The sequence below is a fragment of the Talpa europaea genome (genome assembly GCF_964194135.1).
Source record: "Talpa europaea genome assembly, contig: HAP1_SCAFFOLD_93, whole genome shotgun sequence".
Classification (NCBI taxonomy): Eukaryota; Metazoa; Chordata; class Mammalia; order Eulipotyphla; family Talpidae; genus Talpa; species Talpa europaea.
In genome coordinates, this window is record NW_028168025.1 from 141,113 (window position 1) to 156,093 (window position 14,981).

The following is a 14,981-nucleotide window of genomic DNA, read 5'->3' on the forward strand; positions in this document are numbered from 1 at the left end:
CACCCTGCAGCGGGCAGGCCAGCTGGCGCGGACGGCCCTGGCATTCGCCGCTCCCCAGGCCGGGAGGGGGCGGGCGGGGGTGAGTGCCCAGCGTGGAGACAGAGCGGCTGGCCGGCCCCCTCCGGAGGCCACACCGCCCTGGACTTCTCCCCTCCAGGGGAAGGGCAACTGTCCGGGCCCACACCCCGGGGGCCTCTCCCGCAGCTCACAGGCCTCCTCCTCTGGGAAGGCTTCCCGGACCGCCCGGACGATGAGCAGCGGCCGAGGCGGGGCTGAGGCGGGGCGCGTGGAGCTGCGCGCGGTGGTGGCTGCGAGGGGCTGGGTTCCGAGGCAGGCTCCGGGGAGTTTGGGGCTAGCAGGGCCAACCCTGCTGGGAGGGCCCCACGGAGGAGCCCCAGCCCCCACACTCGGGGCCCCCGGGATGCCCGCCCAGCCCCTGGGTCCCAGGCAGACAGCAAGGCCATGGCCCAAGACCCCCCACCAGCCAGCTGCCCCCGGGAGTCCATCCTCGGCTGCAAGGGGCCTTGGGGAGCCCCCTGCTGGCCTGGCTCTCCGTGGCTAGACGCAGCCAAGGCCCCTGCCCGCCGCCCGTGTGCAGGCATGGGCGCTGCACGGCCTCCACGAAGGGGCTCCCTGGCCGGGGCTCCCCGCCCGCTGCCATGTGGCCGGGCCAGGCCACTGGGGTGTGGCTGGAGGGAGCCCGCCAGAGTCCACCTGTCGGGGCCGGCCCGGGCGGGGGCTCAGGCGGGCGTCTCCCCCCCAGAGCCTCCCGGCGTCTGCACCAGACTCAGAAAGCTCCTCTGGACAGAGGTGGCTTCTGCCCGGGGACGGCTGTCCCGGACGCCCGCAAGGAGACCGGCTGCTGGGGGCGGGGGCGGACTCGGGGCGGGACCCGGGGGGCCTGGGGGCCGCTCTGCCCACGGCTGCGCGACCTGGGCCCGGCCGGGAGCAGGACACGGGCGCCCGGGAGGGGAGACGGGCGTGTCCTTCAGAGCAGGCGGCTCCCCGGACCCGGCGCCCACCGCCTCCACCCCCGGGTGCACGGCGACGAGCCGCGGGGCCTGGCGAGCTCGCCCGAGGCCCTGGGCGCACAGGGCGGCCTCCAGGCCAGCAGCCGGTCAGCGGGCTCCGGCGGGGCAGCCGTGCGGGCGCCGAGGAGCGGGGGCGCGGGTGGGAGGCCGCGCCGCCCAGGGTCTGAGGCTGACCGTGCCGGCAGGGGGCATGGCTGGACGGGCACTGCCGCGAGGGCGCTGCCGGAGGGTGAAGCGGCCCCCGAGTCGCTGCTCCTTCGTGCCTCAGAGCAGGCCTGGCCGGCCGCCGCGGGCGGTTCGGGGCGCTCTGCGGAAGCACACGCGCGTGGCACTGGCCGCAGACCGGCCCCGACCCGCGTCCCTCTGGATTTCTGGAGAAGGGTGGGCAGCGGCTGGCCCTGGGGGTCAGCGCCTCGGGCTGGGTGAGCCTCCCTGCAGGCGGCAGGCCCCGCCCCACCCCGCGGCCGCTGGCGTCTCCCGCCCTCTCGGCACCAGCACCGGGGCCTCCGGAGCCAGCCTAAGATGGCCCTCAAGTCCAGTGAGCCCGGAGCCGGCCGGCCGCGGGAGCCGGGAACACGGCCACCGCCGGCATGGAGGCCGGGCCGTTGGGCCCGCCCTGGGGCTGGGCTGCCCTGCCCCTGACCACAGGCCGCCCCCTCCCACTCCGGGCACGGCCGAGTCTCCTCGCAGGGCACAGCTCGGGGCAGACCGCCCTCCGTGCCTGGGGGTCCTGGGGGACCGGAGGGGCCCAGCACCGCCCTCCGTGGTTCAGGTTCCAGCCCAGCCAGGAGCAGGCGCCCAGGCCCGCGGGCTGTGGACTGGCCTCCAGGCAATGAGGGCGCGGCTGGCTGGGCGCGGGAGTGGGGTCAGCGAGGGACGCGGCCTCAGCACCTGGGCCTGGGAGATGGGGGTCCCCTGTCGTCCGGGGGTCCCGGGCAGAGGGGTGCAGGGCTCAGAAGGTGGGGGTGGCATGGGGGAGAAAGGGCCCTGCGGGAGGGGCGGGCAGGAAGCGGCCAGGCGCAGGGGCGGGCGTGGGCACTGGCGAGGCGGGTACGAGTGCGGCCGGCGCTCGCCTCAGGCACGCTGGTCACCAGGGTGGAGCGGCCCCAGTCATGCCCGCCTGAGCCTCCCAGAGCCCCCACAGGTCACCAGCCCGAGGCTGGACCGAGGGGCCCTGGGCACGTGGACACGAGTGGACGCGCTGAGCATGGTGGGGGAAGGTGCGTGGGCACCTGGCTGGGCCTGCACCAGCCCTGGGCCTCCTGGCGGCAGTTGCTGAGGGCACAGCTGTGACCAGGCGGCCCTGCCGGCCACGCTTCTCCAGGAGAGACCGGCCGGGGGGGCGGGCAGTCGCCATGGGGGCACCGGGCTCCTCGGACTTCAAGTCCAGTGAGGACCCCTGCGGGGCGCAGGCCCTGCCGCCACTGTGGCTGGAGGGGGCGGGGTCCCGGGATCCCCTGGCACTGGCCATGCAGGGGGCGGGCGGGGCCGTGGGGCGGGGCCGGGGGGGGGGACCTGGTCACTTGCCTCCAGGCTCCGGCGGACTCTGCGCCCTGGGCACGGATAGGCCCGCCATGGCCAAGGCCGTCTGCTGCCTCCCCAAGGCCTTCCCATAGCCAGGCGGCCCAGCACCCCCACCCGGAGGGCAGCAGAGTGCAGGGAGGGGCTGCTGGGAGCTGGACCTGCCCACCTGAGGCCCCCTCACGGGCTCGCTGCCCTCTCTCCCTGGCCACAGGGCCGGGACAGCCACAGCTGTGCAGGCGGGACCCCCGTTAGAGGCGCACACCGCCTGCTGGGACATCCAGCACTCCCTGCCCAGAGGCTCCTGGGACGGTCAAGCTCCGAGCCCGGGCTGCACCACCCGCCGCAGAGGCTGCTGGCCAGGCCTAGTAGGGCCTGAGAGGGCAGAGGCCAGCCCAGGCCAGCTGTCCAGCACCCAGGGACAGGGCACCATATCTGAAGGCATTGAGAGTTGCCCCGGCACCTGCTGTGCCAGCCTCGACCTCGGCGGCCGCCATCCCAGCAGGAAGGTCACGTTGGGCTTCTCGTGGCCTCCTGGAGCCTTGGTGGCCGCGGCGGCTGTGTGGGCAGGAGCGAGGTGTGCACGCTTGTGCGCTAGGTGTGCCGGGAGGGGCCCCCGAAGCGCCCCCAAGTGGGCTACCATCTTGCCCGCCCTCGTGCCCGGGTCACCCCTCCCCGGCCTCCTGCGTCTCCTCTGCGCCCTGACCGCGCGGCCTGCGTGTCCCTGACGGAGGGGCCTCGTCCTGCACCTGCGCGGGGCCTCCGGAGCCCTCGGAGAAGCCCGGGTCAGAGTCTCTGCCCCTGCTGTTGGCTTGTTTACTTTGCACTTTCCCTCGCGGCTTGGCCTCCTGGTGTGAGCTGGGAGCCCCTCCCTGCGCCCTGGGGCTGGGGGCACTGCTGGGGCTGGTGGGGGGCTGCGGGTGTGGGGCTGCGGGTGTGGGGGGGGCCTGGGGACCCAGGGGGCTGCACGCAGCTGGCAGGTGTTTCCTCCCCTGGGACTCCGCACCCTGCTTCTGCCCTCTGGGGCACAGAGGTCTTTATCTCCTTTTTCTCTGAGGCCTTTGGTGCTTCTCTCCCCGACATGCCAGCCTCTGCCAGCGGGGTCCTCCCGGGCCAGAGGATGCCCGCCTCCGCCCCCCACACAGAGTAATCAAGGTGGACTTGGGCGCCACATTAAATTGGATAGAAACTGGTGAAAATAGTTAGGAGCCAGCTGAGCCGAGAGCCCACGGGAGGAAGCTCCCGGCTGCGGTCCGGGTCAGGGCGGAGGGCAGGGCGGGCCTGGAGATTGTGGCCCCCGGCGTCACATCCTGCTGGGTCTCCCCAGCGCTGGGCAGCCAGTTTGGGACACGGCTGCCCTCCCTGTGACGGACGTGTCTGCACTGAGTTCATTCGAGCCCCAGGATTAATTTGGAAACAATTAAAATTCTGTGCAAAGCAGGCAGCGGGGCCGGGCCTGGCACCGGCTGGCGCTCGGAGCCCTTTCACCACCAACACAGACAGCTAATTAGCGTGGAATTAAGTCGGCCACAAACCAGCAGGGCCACCTCCCAGCGGGCAGCCAGCCCCCGGCGGCCGGTGTGGGCGGTGGCCAGAGTCTGCCCTCCCCGCGCCCGCCCGCACCGCGGAGCCCCTGAGGCGCGCGGCTGAGCTTGCCGGGCCCGGGACCTCTCCTGCCGCGGGCCTGGCTGTAGCGGTCCCGTTCCGCTCCAGGGCCGGTCGGTCTGAGACCCGTTCCTTGGGGCTGGGCCCCCACCGGGCGGCGGCTGACTCTGGTGTCTGGAGGCCGAGCGCCTGCGGGCGGGACAGGTGCGCGGCGTGAGGGCTGCGCCGCCGCCTCCGGCCTCCACTTCCCTGCCTGGGCCGAGGGGCCGGGCCCTCGCGAGGGAGGCACTGGTCCGGGTGTACCGACCCAAGCAGCGTGACCGCCCAGCAGAGGGGACGGCTGGGGGACGCCGCCGACGCCCGCACCTCCACCCGCTGACCCGACGCAGAAGGGGCTGGGGCGGCTGCAGCCCATCTCACCGTGCATGTGCGCCTGCGTGTGCGCGTGTGCGTGTGCGCCTGCGTGTGCGCCTGCGTGTGCGCCTGTGTGTGCCTGCATGTGCTTGTGTGCACGCGTGACTGCGCATGTGCCTGTGTGTGCCTGCGCCTGGGTGTGCGTGCACCTGCGTGCACCTGCGTGTACCTGCGTGTATGTGCGCCTGCAAGTGCGCATGTGCCTGCGTGTGCACGTGCGCCTGTGTGCACATGAGTGTGACTGCGTGTGTGTGTGAGCCCGGGCGCTCTGTGTGCGGCTGTCCCTGTCCCACAGGGTCTGGGGGCGCCGCTCTGGGTGGGGGGGCGGCGCCTGCTCCCCGCCCCTCCCGTTGGCCGAGCTGGAGGCTCCGGGCACCTCTGTCACGCTGCCCCGAGCGGGGGGCCGGCCCTGCTGGGAGAAGCAGGGGTGCGGCGGGGGCAAAGGCTGGAGGGCGAGCTCTGGTCGCGGAGCCTGCGGGGGACATCCTGGAGGTGGGGGACCCCGAGTCTGCCCCCGGCACGCCCCTGGGACAGGGACCGGAGCGGGCACAGACGCCTCACCAGGGCCGGGCCAGCTGCAGCGGGCATGGGGCCCCGCGGGGCCGGCCGGGTGCCTGTGCCTGCAGGGAAGCGAGCTCAGCAGGGCGCCGCGCCTCAGTCCCCCCCCCCAACGGGGGTTTCAGGTGGCGGGTGAACTTCTGCTTCTGGGCCATTCCCCGGCAGAGGGAAGCGGGGTTTTCCTGGCTGGGACACGGGGTCAGGCGGGTACTGGCGGTGCCCCCGGTGCCCCCCGCTCTGTTCCACACCGTGGGGACCGACCCCGGGGCGGGCCTGGGCTGGGCCTCGATCACTGGTCAGAGCCCGGTTCTGGGACCCACATCCTGGGCGGCACTGGCGGCCCTGGGCCCGGGTGGGTCTGGCAGGGACGGCTGTGGGATGGGGAGCTGGTGGCGCCCAGGCCAGGGCACAGGGAGGGCCCGGAGAGGGGAGGGGCAGAAGGCCCGGGCTCACCCCTGACCTCCGCGGGGCCAGCGTGACCCTCGCCTGCCCGGCCCCTAGGTCAGGGGTTCTGAGGAGCTACCGCACCCCCGAGCCCCTCCCTCCTTTGGAGCCGCGCGGGGTCGGACAGTCGGCGGGGGCACAGGACTGGGCCCCGGGAGCCGCAGGGGAGTGCCTGCACCCCCCACCCCACCCCTGGGCGTGGAGGGCCTGGAAACACCCTGGGAATCCACTCGGCGGGCGGCCAGGCCTCTGCAGCGCCCCTTCCGCCTCCAGGGGGCCCGCCCTGCGGACGCACGAGTCACCCGGATCCCGGCCCAGGCCCCTGCCCACCCAGGCGCGCCTGGCGGGCCGGGCGGGAGCTGCTGCTGCTTTCCGGGGCGCGTCTGGGGGCCCCGGGTCCTGCCCTGAGAGGTCCGGCGGGCGGCAGCCTGCCCCCCCCCACCCCTGCGCGGAGGCCGCGACCAGGCTCTGCCGGCCCAGGCGCGCGGCTGCTACCCCTCCGCGGCCGTCCTCCGCCAGGCGCCAGCCCTGTGGGTGCTGCCCTCCGGGGCCCCCGCCTGCCGGCCACGTGGGCACCCAGGCTCCTCGGCCGCCACCACCCCACACCCGCGGGCCCTCAGCGGCAGAAGACGCTGGTCCTGGGGGAGGGAGGCTCTGGGTGCCCGAGCGCCTCCATATCCCTGCTCGCCCCGCCCACCCCTGCTCGCCCTGCCCACCCCTGCTCTCCCTACACACCCCTGCTCGCCCTGCCCGCCCTACCCACCCCTGCTCGCCCTACCCACCCCTGCTCGCCCTGCCCACCCCTGCTCGCCCTACCCACCCCTGCTCGCCCTGCCCACCCCTGCTCTCCCTACACACCCCTGCTCGCCCTGCCCGCCCTACCCACCCCTGCTCGCCCTACCCACCCCTGCTCGCCCTGCCCACCCCTGCTCGCCCTGCCCACCCCTGCTCGCCCTACCCACCCCTGCTCGCCCTGCCCACCCCTGCTCTCCCTACACACCCCTGCTCGCCCTGCCCGCCCTACCCACCCCTGCTCACCCTGCCCACCCCTGCTCGCCCTACCCACCCCTGCTTGCCCTGCCCACCCCTGCTCGCCCTGCCCGCCCTACCCACCCCTGCTCGCCCTGCCCGCCCCTGCTCGCCCTACACACCCCTGCTCGCCCTGCTCACCCCGCACACCCCAGCACACCCCTGCTCACCCACCCACTTGTGGCCGTGGTCAGGAATGGCCACGGGGACAGGCGTGCTCTGGCGTAGCCGAGGGCATCTCTGGGCTCCCCTTGCCAGGCAGCACCACAGGCCCAGGAGTGGGCGCGCGTACTCTGCCCCTTTATTGGGCTGAAGCCGGTGCCCCAGCAGCCCTGCCAGGCTCCCAGCCCTCTGCCCGCCCCAGTCCAGGGCCTCGCGGCTCCCGTCTGTCCCCGGGGGAGGGCGCAGGTGGGTCTTGGGCTTGGGGGGCATCGGCCTGGCCTCAGCACCCACCCACCGCTCCTCCAGGCACCCTCTGGGGGACACTGGGGGGGACTGTGACAGGATGGGTCAGACCCAGGCCGCGGGCCAGTCTGGGGTTCCGCGGGGCGCGGGCCAGCACCACCAGGAGGCCTGGGCACAGCGTGGGGGCCGGGCCGGGGGAGAGCCGGGCCGCTCTGCGCCGGGCCCACGGGGCACAGGTTGAGGGCATCTGCTCCTCTGGCAGAGCGGAGGCAGCCAAGGGCACCCGCTGACCAGGACAGCAGCCCCACCTCCACGCCTAAGGAAAGGGGACCAGCCCCCTGGGGCGCAGCCTGGGGCGCAGCCCCTGGCTGGGCCTCACCCGCCCAGGCCCGGCAGGCGGGGAGGGCAGGCGGCACCAGCTCCTGCCGGCCACCAGGGGCACGGGGCGCAGAGGGGCTCTGGCCGCTGGAGGGGCCCTGGGGGAGCGGGAGCCCTGGAGGCAGGGAGGCGGCAGCCACGGGCCGGGTGGGCTGTTCCAGAAGCGGCTGAATCTCAGCCTCGGGTCAAACCAGTCTCGGCTCCAGAGTCCACCCTGGAGACACCCAGAAGCTGCTGCTGCCCCAGCGGTTGCCATGGTGACCGCAGCCTCCAGGCGGGCCTGCCCAGGGTGGCCGCCACCTCCGCCAGGGGAAGCGCCGCAGGCCGGGCAGTGCGCGCCTCACGGCAGCCCGCAGCAGACAGGCCCTGCCCTGGAGAGCGGGGGCCGGGGGCGGGGGCCGGGCGGCCTCCACCAGCGGGGGCCCCGGACGGCCTCGCTCCCCGAGGTCGCAGAGGACGGGCCAGCGGGGGTCGCCGGGTCCTTTCACGGGGACGCCCCCTTGGACGGGGAGAGCCGCCCGGACGCCCAGGCCTCTGTGTGGGCGGGAAGGGCCGCGGCGCCCGCCCCTGCAGCCACTCCCAGGGCTCGCGAGTGGCCAGCGCCCTCCTGACAGTGGCCCAGGGAGCCGCGGCCCCTTCCTCGAGGAGGCCACGGCGAGAGGCTCCGAGTCTGGGAACCGGGAACTGGGCCCTGCCCATGGCCTCGGGCGCCCCGGCTTCCGGCCGCCCTCAGGTGTGCGGGCACGGGGCGGGCACGGGGCGGGGGGGGGCGCTGCAGGGGCCGCAGGCGCCAGTGCAAAGGCCCTGGGGTGGAGCAGCTTCCTGTGGCCTGGCCCTGCTGGATGGAGGACCTCGCGGGGGGGCAGGGAGCACGGCGTGCCCAGGGGCGGGCAGCCAGGGAGTCCGTCCCCCGCCGACCTTCCCTGTGGCCGAGCTGACCCAGAGCCGCTCCTTCAGACGGGGCCACGTCCGGGCCACGGGCCCGGGCCACCTCGGGCGGGGCTGGATGCTGGTGGGCAGCGCCCCCCCCATTGGATTGGCGGGCACCGAGCTGCATCAGGGGTGGGCATCCGGGCCTGGGGTGCCAGCTGGCGGGCGCGGAGCCAGCTGTGACTCGGGCTACAGGGCCAGCCAGGGCCCCACTCCTCAGCCTGCCCCCTCCAGCGGCGGAATTCCATCCGGTCGGGCTCCAGATTGGCCCCGGGAGAAACTGGGGAAAACCGGTCTGTGCCATGTCCAGGTGGCCGCGGACGGGCAGCCCCTGCACGGCTCGCCCTCCCCACGCGGGCCAGCGGCCGGCGCCTGCAGGGAGGGGCAAGAGTGGGGCCCGGGCTGCCGCCAGACCTGGTCACCCCAGCGGGGCCCCGGGGACACTTCATCACATGGGCCAGACTGCTGGCCAGCTCGGAGCAGGCCTGAGACCCAGCAGGGCCTCAGGCAGCCTCGCGGAGGGCACGGGAGGCAGCTGGGCCGGCTGAGTATCCCGCAGCTGGCGGCTCTGGGCCGGGCCAAGGTGAGGAACCCCACGGGGGGGCGCCCGGCTGCCCCTCAGGGACTTGGATGTGCCCGTCCCACAGGCCTTGGCGTGCCCGCACCACCTCGCCCGTCGGGTGCTCTCGGAGGCCTGGAGCCACCTTCCCAGGACGGTGCACCAGCCCCAGGAGGCCTCAGCACCGGCCGGCAGGAGGGCCTGACCTCAGGGCTGGGGCCGGGAGGGAGCCCCCAGGAGTGTCCCTGGGAGGAGCCACGGAGCCTGCCCCATCAGCGTCCAGCTCCTTCTTGGCCTCTACTGCCCGAGGGCCTGGGTGGGCCCTGACCAGGTGTCCCCTCTGGGCGCAGTCCGACTCCAGTCCACCCCCAAGGACGAGACGGTGCTCACGGGAGAGGGGCGGGGCGGCAGCCCCTGCCCTAGGGAACAGCAACGCTGCTGGGGGCACCCCATGCTCTCCTGGACCCCCCCGTCCAGGGGTGGCTGGGGCTGCCCAGTGGTGTGACCAGTGTCCACGAGGACACAGATGCAGGACATGCTCTGCCTGACCAAACCCCGCTGTGGGGCCAGCCGCCTGCCCCCCATTCGAGGGCAGCAGCGCCAGTGCCCACCCCAGGCCCGACCAGGGCGAGTCCAGTCCCAGGGCTGGCCCTCTGGCTGCAGAGCTGCGGTGGCCGCGAAGCACGCCCTGGGCTCCGCGGTCGCTGCCCCAGGCTGCGTGTGGGGGGCTGGCCAGCAGGCTGGGGCTGGAGCTCAGACTGGCCCGTGTTGTGTGGGCACAGGTCGCCCTCTCAGCCGCCTGCGGGGCCATCTTGAGTGGGAACACTAAGGCACAGAGGACACATGAGGTCACCGGGGGCCAGTGCACCCCACATTGCCCCACCTGCCTGGGGCCCGGGTCTCGCCTGTTGGGCTGGTCAAGGCTGCCCTGCCTCCCTACTCCTGGGGGCTCCCTCTTGGGCCAACCCTGCTGCCAACTCCCCCTCCTGCCGCCTCCCGCTGCCTGCAGGGAGCCGCCTGGACAGCCCGGCCCTGTGCCCAGCCTGACGTCCTCCAGGCAGGAGGGCCAGGCCAGGGCCACAAGGAGGGCACCCGCCACACATGCTTGGGCTGCGGGGCCGGGAGGACGGTGCCTCACACCAGTGTCCGCTCCACGCTGTGCCCCCCCGTGCCCCCCGTGCCCTCCTCCGCTCGCGCGGCTGGCGGCTGGGCTCCCCGTGTGGGACCGGGCAGCCACCTGCTGCCCACAGCCGCGGCCACACAATGGGCCCTTGTGAGCGGGCGGCCAGCAGGCGGCGGGCAGCGCCTCCAACCCAGCGGGCTCAGAGCCCCGTTGTGTGGGGCTGCTGCCCATGGGCAGCACCGAGACAGACAGGCGGCCCCTCCTGGCCTCCGCGATGCCCCCGGAGGCAGGGCCCATGGGGCTGGGGCGCCTGCCAGCCCTGCAGCCACCGCCCTCTGGCTGCACCCGGCCGGCCCCCAGCCCGCTGCCCACGGACGCCCAGCGCCAGAGCCAGAGCCGGGACACGCCCCGCTGGGGCCCAAGAGCCTGCTGGGGAGAGCAGAGGGCGGGGGGTTCCCCTCAAATTCAGGGCCCAGGACAGTGCCCCGAGCAGCGGCTGCAAGGCCCCCAAGAGTCCTGTGCCCAGCGGGGCCTGCACACTGACCGCACCCCATGCCAAGGCCACTGCCCTGGGGTCCTGTGTCCCCTGCTCACACCCGACCACAGCCTCGGCGTCCAGGGAGGGCCCCAAACTCCTGGGGTCATTTCTGATGGGGGAGGCTGGGGGCTGGGCGCTACTCGGAGGGCCCCTCAGGAGGCCGCCAGCCCTCGGGCCCAGGACCCAGTGTCCTCGGGGGTGGGAGCAGTCCTTGGGGAGCAGAAGGGAGGTTTCCAGGGGAGCAGCTCTGCCTTGACCCCTCTGGGGACACAGTCTGTGTCTGGCCCCCATCCAGAGTTGGGGCGGCTCCAGCAGCCCTCAGCCTCACCCCCACGACTTGGGACTGTGCCCCTGCACAGCGTGAGGGTGGGCAGAGCTGCACTCTCATGGGGGTGGGGTGGGGGCCGCTAGAGGGGGCACCCCGAACCGTGGGCCTGGTTCGGGGACTGGCTGGGCCCGCTCGGCCTGGGGGGCTGGCTGCTGAGTTACTGCGGGGAGCTGGCGCGAGGGGGTGGCAGCACCGCATCGTGGGCAGGGCCAGGCGGGGCCAGTGTCAGGGGGCAGGGGAGAATCTTCACACACGGGTGTCTGGGCCTCCGTGCCGCCCAAGTGGGCACCCCAAGGAGGAGCCCCAGCACGGGTTGACAAGGGGCCTGCACAGCTCAGAACAGGCTCATGGCCAGGGGGCTGTGGGTGGGGGCAGAGGGCCAGCCTGCAGGCTGGGGTGTCCGGACGCCCGCCGCGGGCAGGCCAGGCGGTCTGTGCTCCTCGGGGGCTGCCCGGCCTGGCCCGGCGCTCCACCCACCGGTGCTGAGGCCTCCTGGGGCCTGCAAACCGTCCTGGGAAGGCGGCTCCAGGCCTCCGAGCGCACCCAGCGGGCGAGGTGGTGCGGGCACGCCAAGGCCTGCGGGACGAGCACATGGTGCACACAGCTGGCCCGAGGACCCCAGAGGCCAAACAGATGCGGGCGAGGGGCCGCGCCCTGGGGAGGGCCTCGCGCTGGGCGGCCTCGGGGGCGCACCTGCTCTGGGGCGGGGGCTTCCGGGCCTGCAGCTGTTGGTCCCCGGACAGACACGGCCTCCTCAGCAACAGCTGGCTGGAGCGCACAGGCCGGGGGGGCCCAGCGCCAGGCTGCCCCATCCGACCCGTCACAGCGGCGGAGAGGCCTGGGGGCATCGGAGGCGGGGGAGGGGCGCAGAGGTGCGGGTGTCCCCCGTCAGGTCCAGCCTGGGCCCAGGGCAGCCTCGGAATCTGCCCCTGGACGATGCCCCACCCCCTGGTCTGGGCCAGGCTCCGCTCAGGGGCGGTGGGGGTCGCAGCCCACTTCAGGAAACCCCTCCCCTTCTGCCAGCAGCACCCAGAAATCGCCCCCCCAAAGGCTGCCGCCCACTGACCAGCGTCCCAGCCGAGCGGGGCCCAGGCAAGCTGGGGGGCGCCGCCCCAGGGGCTCAGGCCTGGGGGGCTGGCGGCAGCAGAGGCCCCCTGCCCACCCACGGGCCGGCGCTGACCGCGTGGGTGTCTTGGGGCTGCTGAGGGGGCGACAGGCTGTGCCCCCCGACCCGGCATCTGGGGGCCCCGGGGCGCTGTCCGCCTGCCCACCTGGCCGCGGTCCCCGAGGGACGGTTCAGCGAAGGACAGGCTGGCCATCCTGCCAAGGACGCCCGGCGCGGCCAAGGCGGCTGTGACCGTCCGCCGGGCTCGGGGATTTGGCGCCAGCTGCCGCGGCAGGTGTGGCCGCCCCGCCGAGCGGGCCGCTGGCCGCGAGGGGCCACCAGCTGCCGGGAGGGGGGCCAGGCTGGCCGCTCGCCCGGATGGCTCGGCCAGCACAGGCTGGGGGGCCAGGCTGGAGGGCCCCTAGCACCGCCCCGGCGGGGCGGAGACCCCCGCCCGTCCAGCCCTGCGGCCCGCTGGGGGAAGCCCGCTCTGGGGGGACCTGGGGCCCCCCTCCCCCGCGGGCGCCTGGCTCTGGGGGGAGCGCGCGGGCTGCTGGCGCCCCCTGGCGGCGCGGCGGGGTGCGGGCTGGGCCAGCGGCGAGGGCCGGGGGGCCGCGGCTTGGGGGCTCGGGGGACGGAGGCTTCAGGGGTGTGGACATGCTGGTCTCGGGGACCTCGGCCGCAGGGGGCCGCCCGCGCAGGGGCACTGGGGGTCCCCTGCCGGGGACGGGCGGGCTTCCCGGCAGGCCCGAGCCTGGGCAGGGAGCGACGTGCCCCTCTCGGGCTGTCCACGCCAGCGCCCAGGGCCCAAGGCTGCAGCGGGCAGCCCCAAGCCAGGGCTCTCCCGGACACTTCCGGCGGGTTGGGCAGTAACTGTCCCCCGAAGTAGACGGGGAGGACCTGAGGCTCAGAGGGGTTGATGAGCTGAGCCCGGAGCTGGAGCCCCGGCAGCCAGGCGTGGGGCGGCGGGGCGGGCCCTGCGGGGGCGGAGGGAGGCTCCTCGCCCCTCGGCTGTCCCTCGGCGCGGCGGGCCACGGTGCCCAGCAGGTGGCGGCAGATGGCCGGCAGTGGGCTCTGAAAGGGGGGCCTGTGGAGCGGCTCCAGGCCAGGGCTGTCCCCCGCCCAGCCCCTCAGCTGCGGTGCCCCCCATAGCCCTGCCAGGGCACAGACCCGCACGCGGTGGAAGGAGAAGGGGGTGCTCAGTGCCAAGGCCAGCTCTGCCTGGGGACGGGTGGTCAGGGGCTCGGAGGACGCAAGCGAACAGGCGCCCGGGGTAGCAGCCGCAGCAGCCAGCACGCGCAGGGAGGGGCCGGGGATGCCGAGCACCCCACTGCTCTCCTGCTGTCCCCCTCGTGCCCAGGTGGGGCCGGGCGGGGAGGGAGACGTGCGCGCACCCCACGCCGTGCTGGGGAGCCAGGGTGTGGACATGCTGCGGCTGGACGAGGCTGAACAGCAGCCGGGAGGGCAGAGCCTGCCGCCGCTGGGGCTGGGCCTCGGGCGCTCTCGGGCTGCCGCCCGCTGTCCCCTGCGGCTGGGGAGCCCGGCTGTCCCTGGCTGGTGCCTGCCCGGCCTCTGCAGGCCGCCGTCGCCGTGTCAACCTGGTGCTCGGGATGGGGGAGGCGTCAGCCCGGACCTCAGGCAAGGCCGAGCCCCCAGGAGCCTCCAGGGGGACTGGTGACTTGAGGAAAGGCCACAAGGACAGGGACAGTTCTGCCTCGAGACGCGGGCGCCCCGTCCTAAGCCCGGGTCTCGGGAGGGAGGGCTGGGCTGGTCCCCAGCCCGTCCCCGCTGGGCTCGGCTGCAGAGGACACATGGCCGGCCTGGCCTGCACATCCACCGCCGGTCAAGGTCACCGGCCCAGGTCCGGGGCTCTGGGCACATGGCCCTGTGAGGCCCCGCGCTCTGGCCGAGGCAGAAGGCCCAGCTGCCCGGGGCACTGAGGCCCCCAGGGAGTGGCCCCTCCTCTGGGCAGGCCCCACTCAGCCACGCCCCTGCTGCTCGCCCTGCGCCCACCAGTCTGAGCCGGCTGGGACGGACGCAGGACCTGACCATCGTCCCTGCTCCAAGGAGGTGGCTGGAGCCCTGGGCAGGCGCGGGTCCTCACGGGGAGCACTGGGGGGGGGGGTGCGGGGCGTGAGGCAAAGTCACTGTCACACGGCCGGGGCCAAGCACCGCGGACAGACGGCCGTGGGTGTGGCCTGTGAGCCAGCCGGCGCCGAGACAGCTGGGGGGCTTCCTGGAGGAAGAGGCATCCGTGCTGACGGCGCATTGGTAGAACAGGAGTTGGGGTGCACCGGCTGGGGTGCACACAGTCACCGGCCGGAGGGAGGCTGTGTGCCCATCTGAGGAGAGTGGCAGGCGGCTGCTGGAGGACACTCTGTGCCCGCAGCCACTGCCCTGGCCAGGGCCTCCCCAGCCCCCACATGGCCTCGCTCCCGCACCCAGAGGGGTCACAGGGGCTCGGAACATGGCCCACAGGGGAGGGGGCGCCAGCAGCCACTGGTGTCGCCCTCGAGGTTGGAGGTCCCAGCTGAGGGTGGGGTCCCCACGGGGGTGCAGGAGCATCCTGCGGCTCCACCCGGACACTGTCCCGTTGCCATGGCTCCCAGCTGTGGCTAATCCCGCTGTCCTCCCCAGCACCGGCCATGTCCTCTGCAGTGTCCCTGGGCGGGCTTCACCTCAGGTGACCCCTAGGCGCGCAGCTGGGGACAAAGAGGCGGGCACTCCTGCAGGGCCCCAGCGGCCGCCCCGCTCCCTTCCCTGAGCCCCCCCCCTCCCCGCATCTGGCGTTGCCCCAGCCTGCTGCTGGGCTGTGCTGGACGGCGCCCGCCTGCCCGCCCGCCCACGGGAGCCCGGACTCCACGGGCCTGGGCTCAGTTGAAGGGAGGGGCGGACGAGGGCCAGCACAGCCTAGCCAGGGCGTGGACAGGAGGTGGGGGCGGGACAGGAGGCCTTGGGAGCCCAGGTGTCCCCAGAACCAGCCCCCAGCACCTGGTGGCCAGAAGGGGGGCCC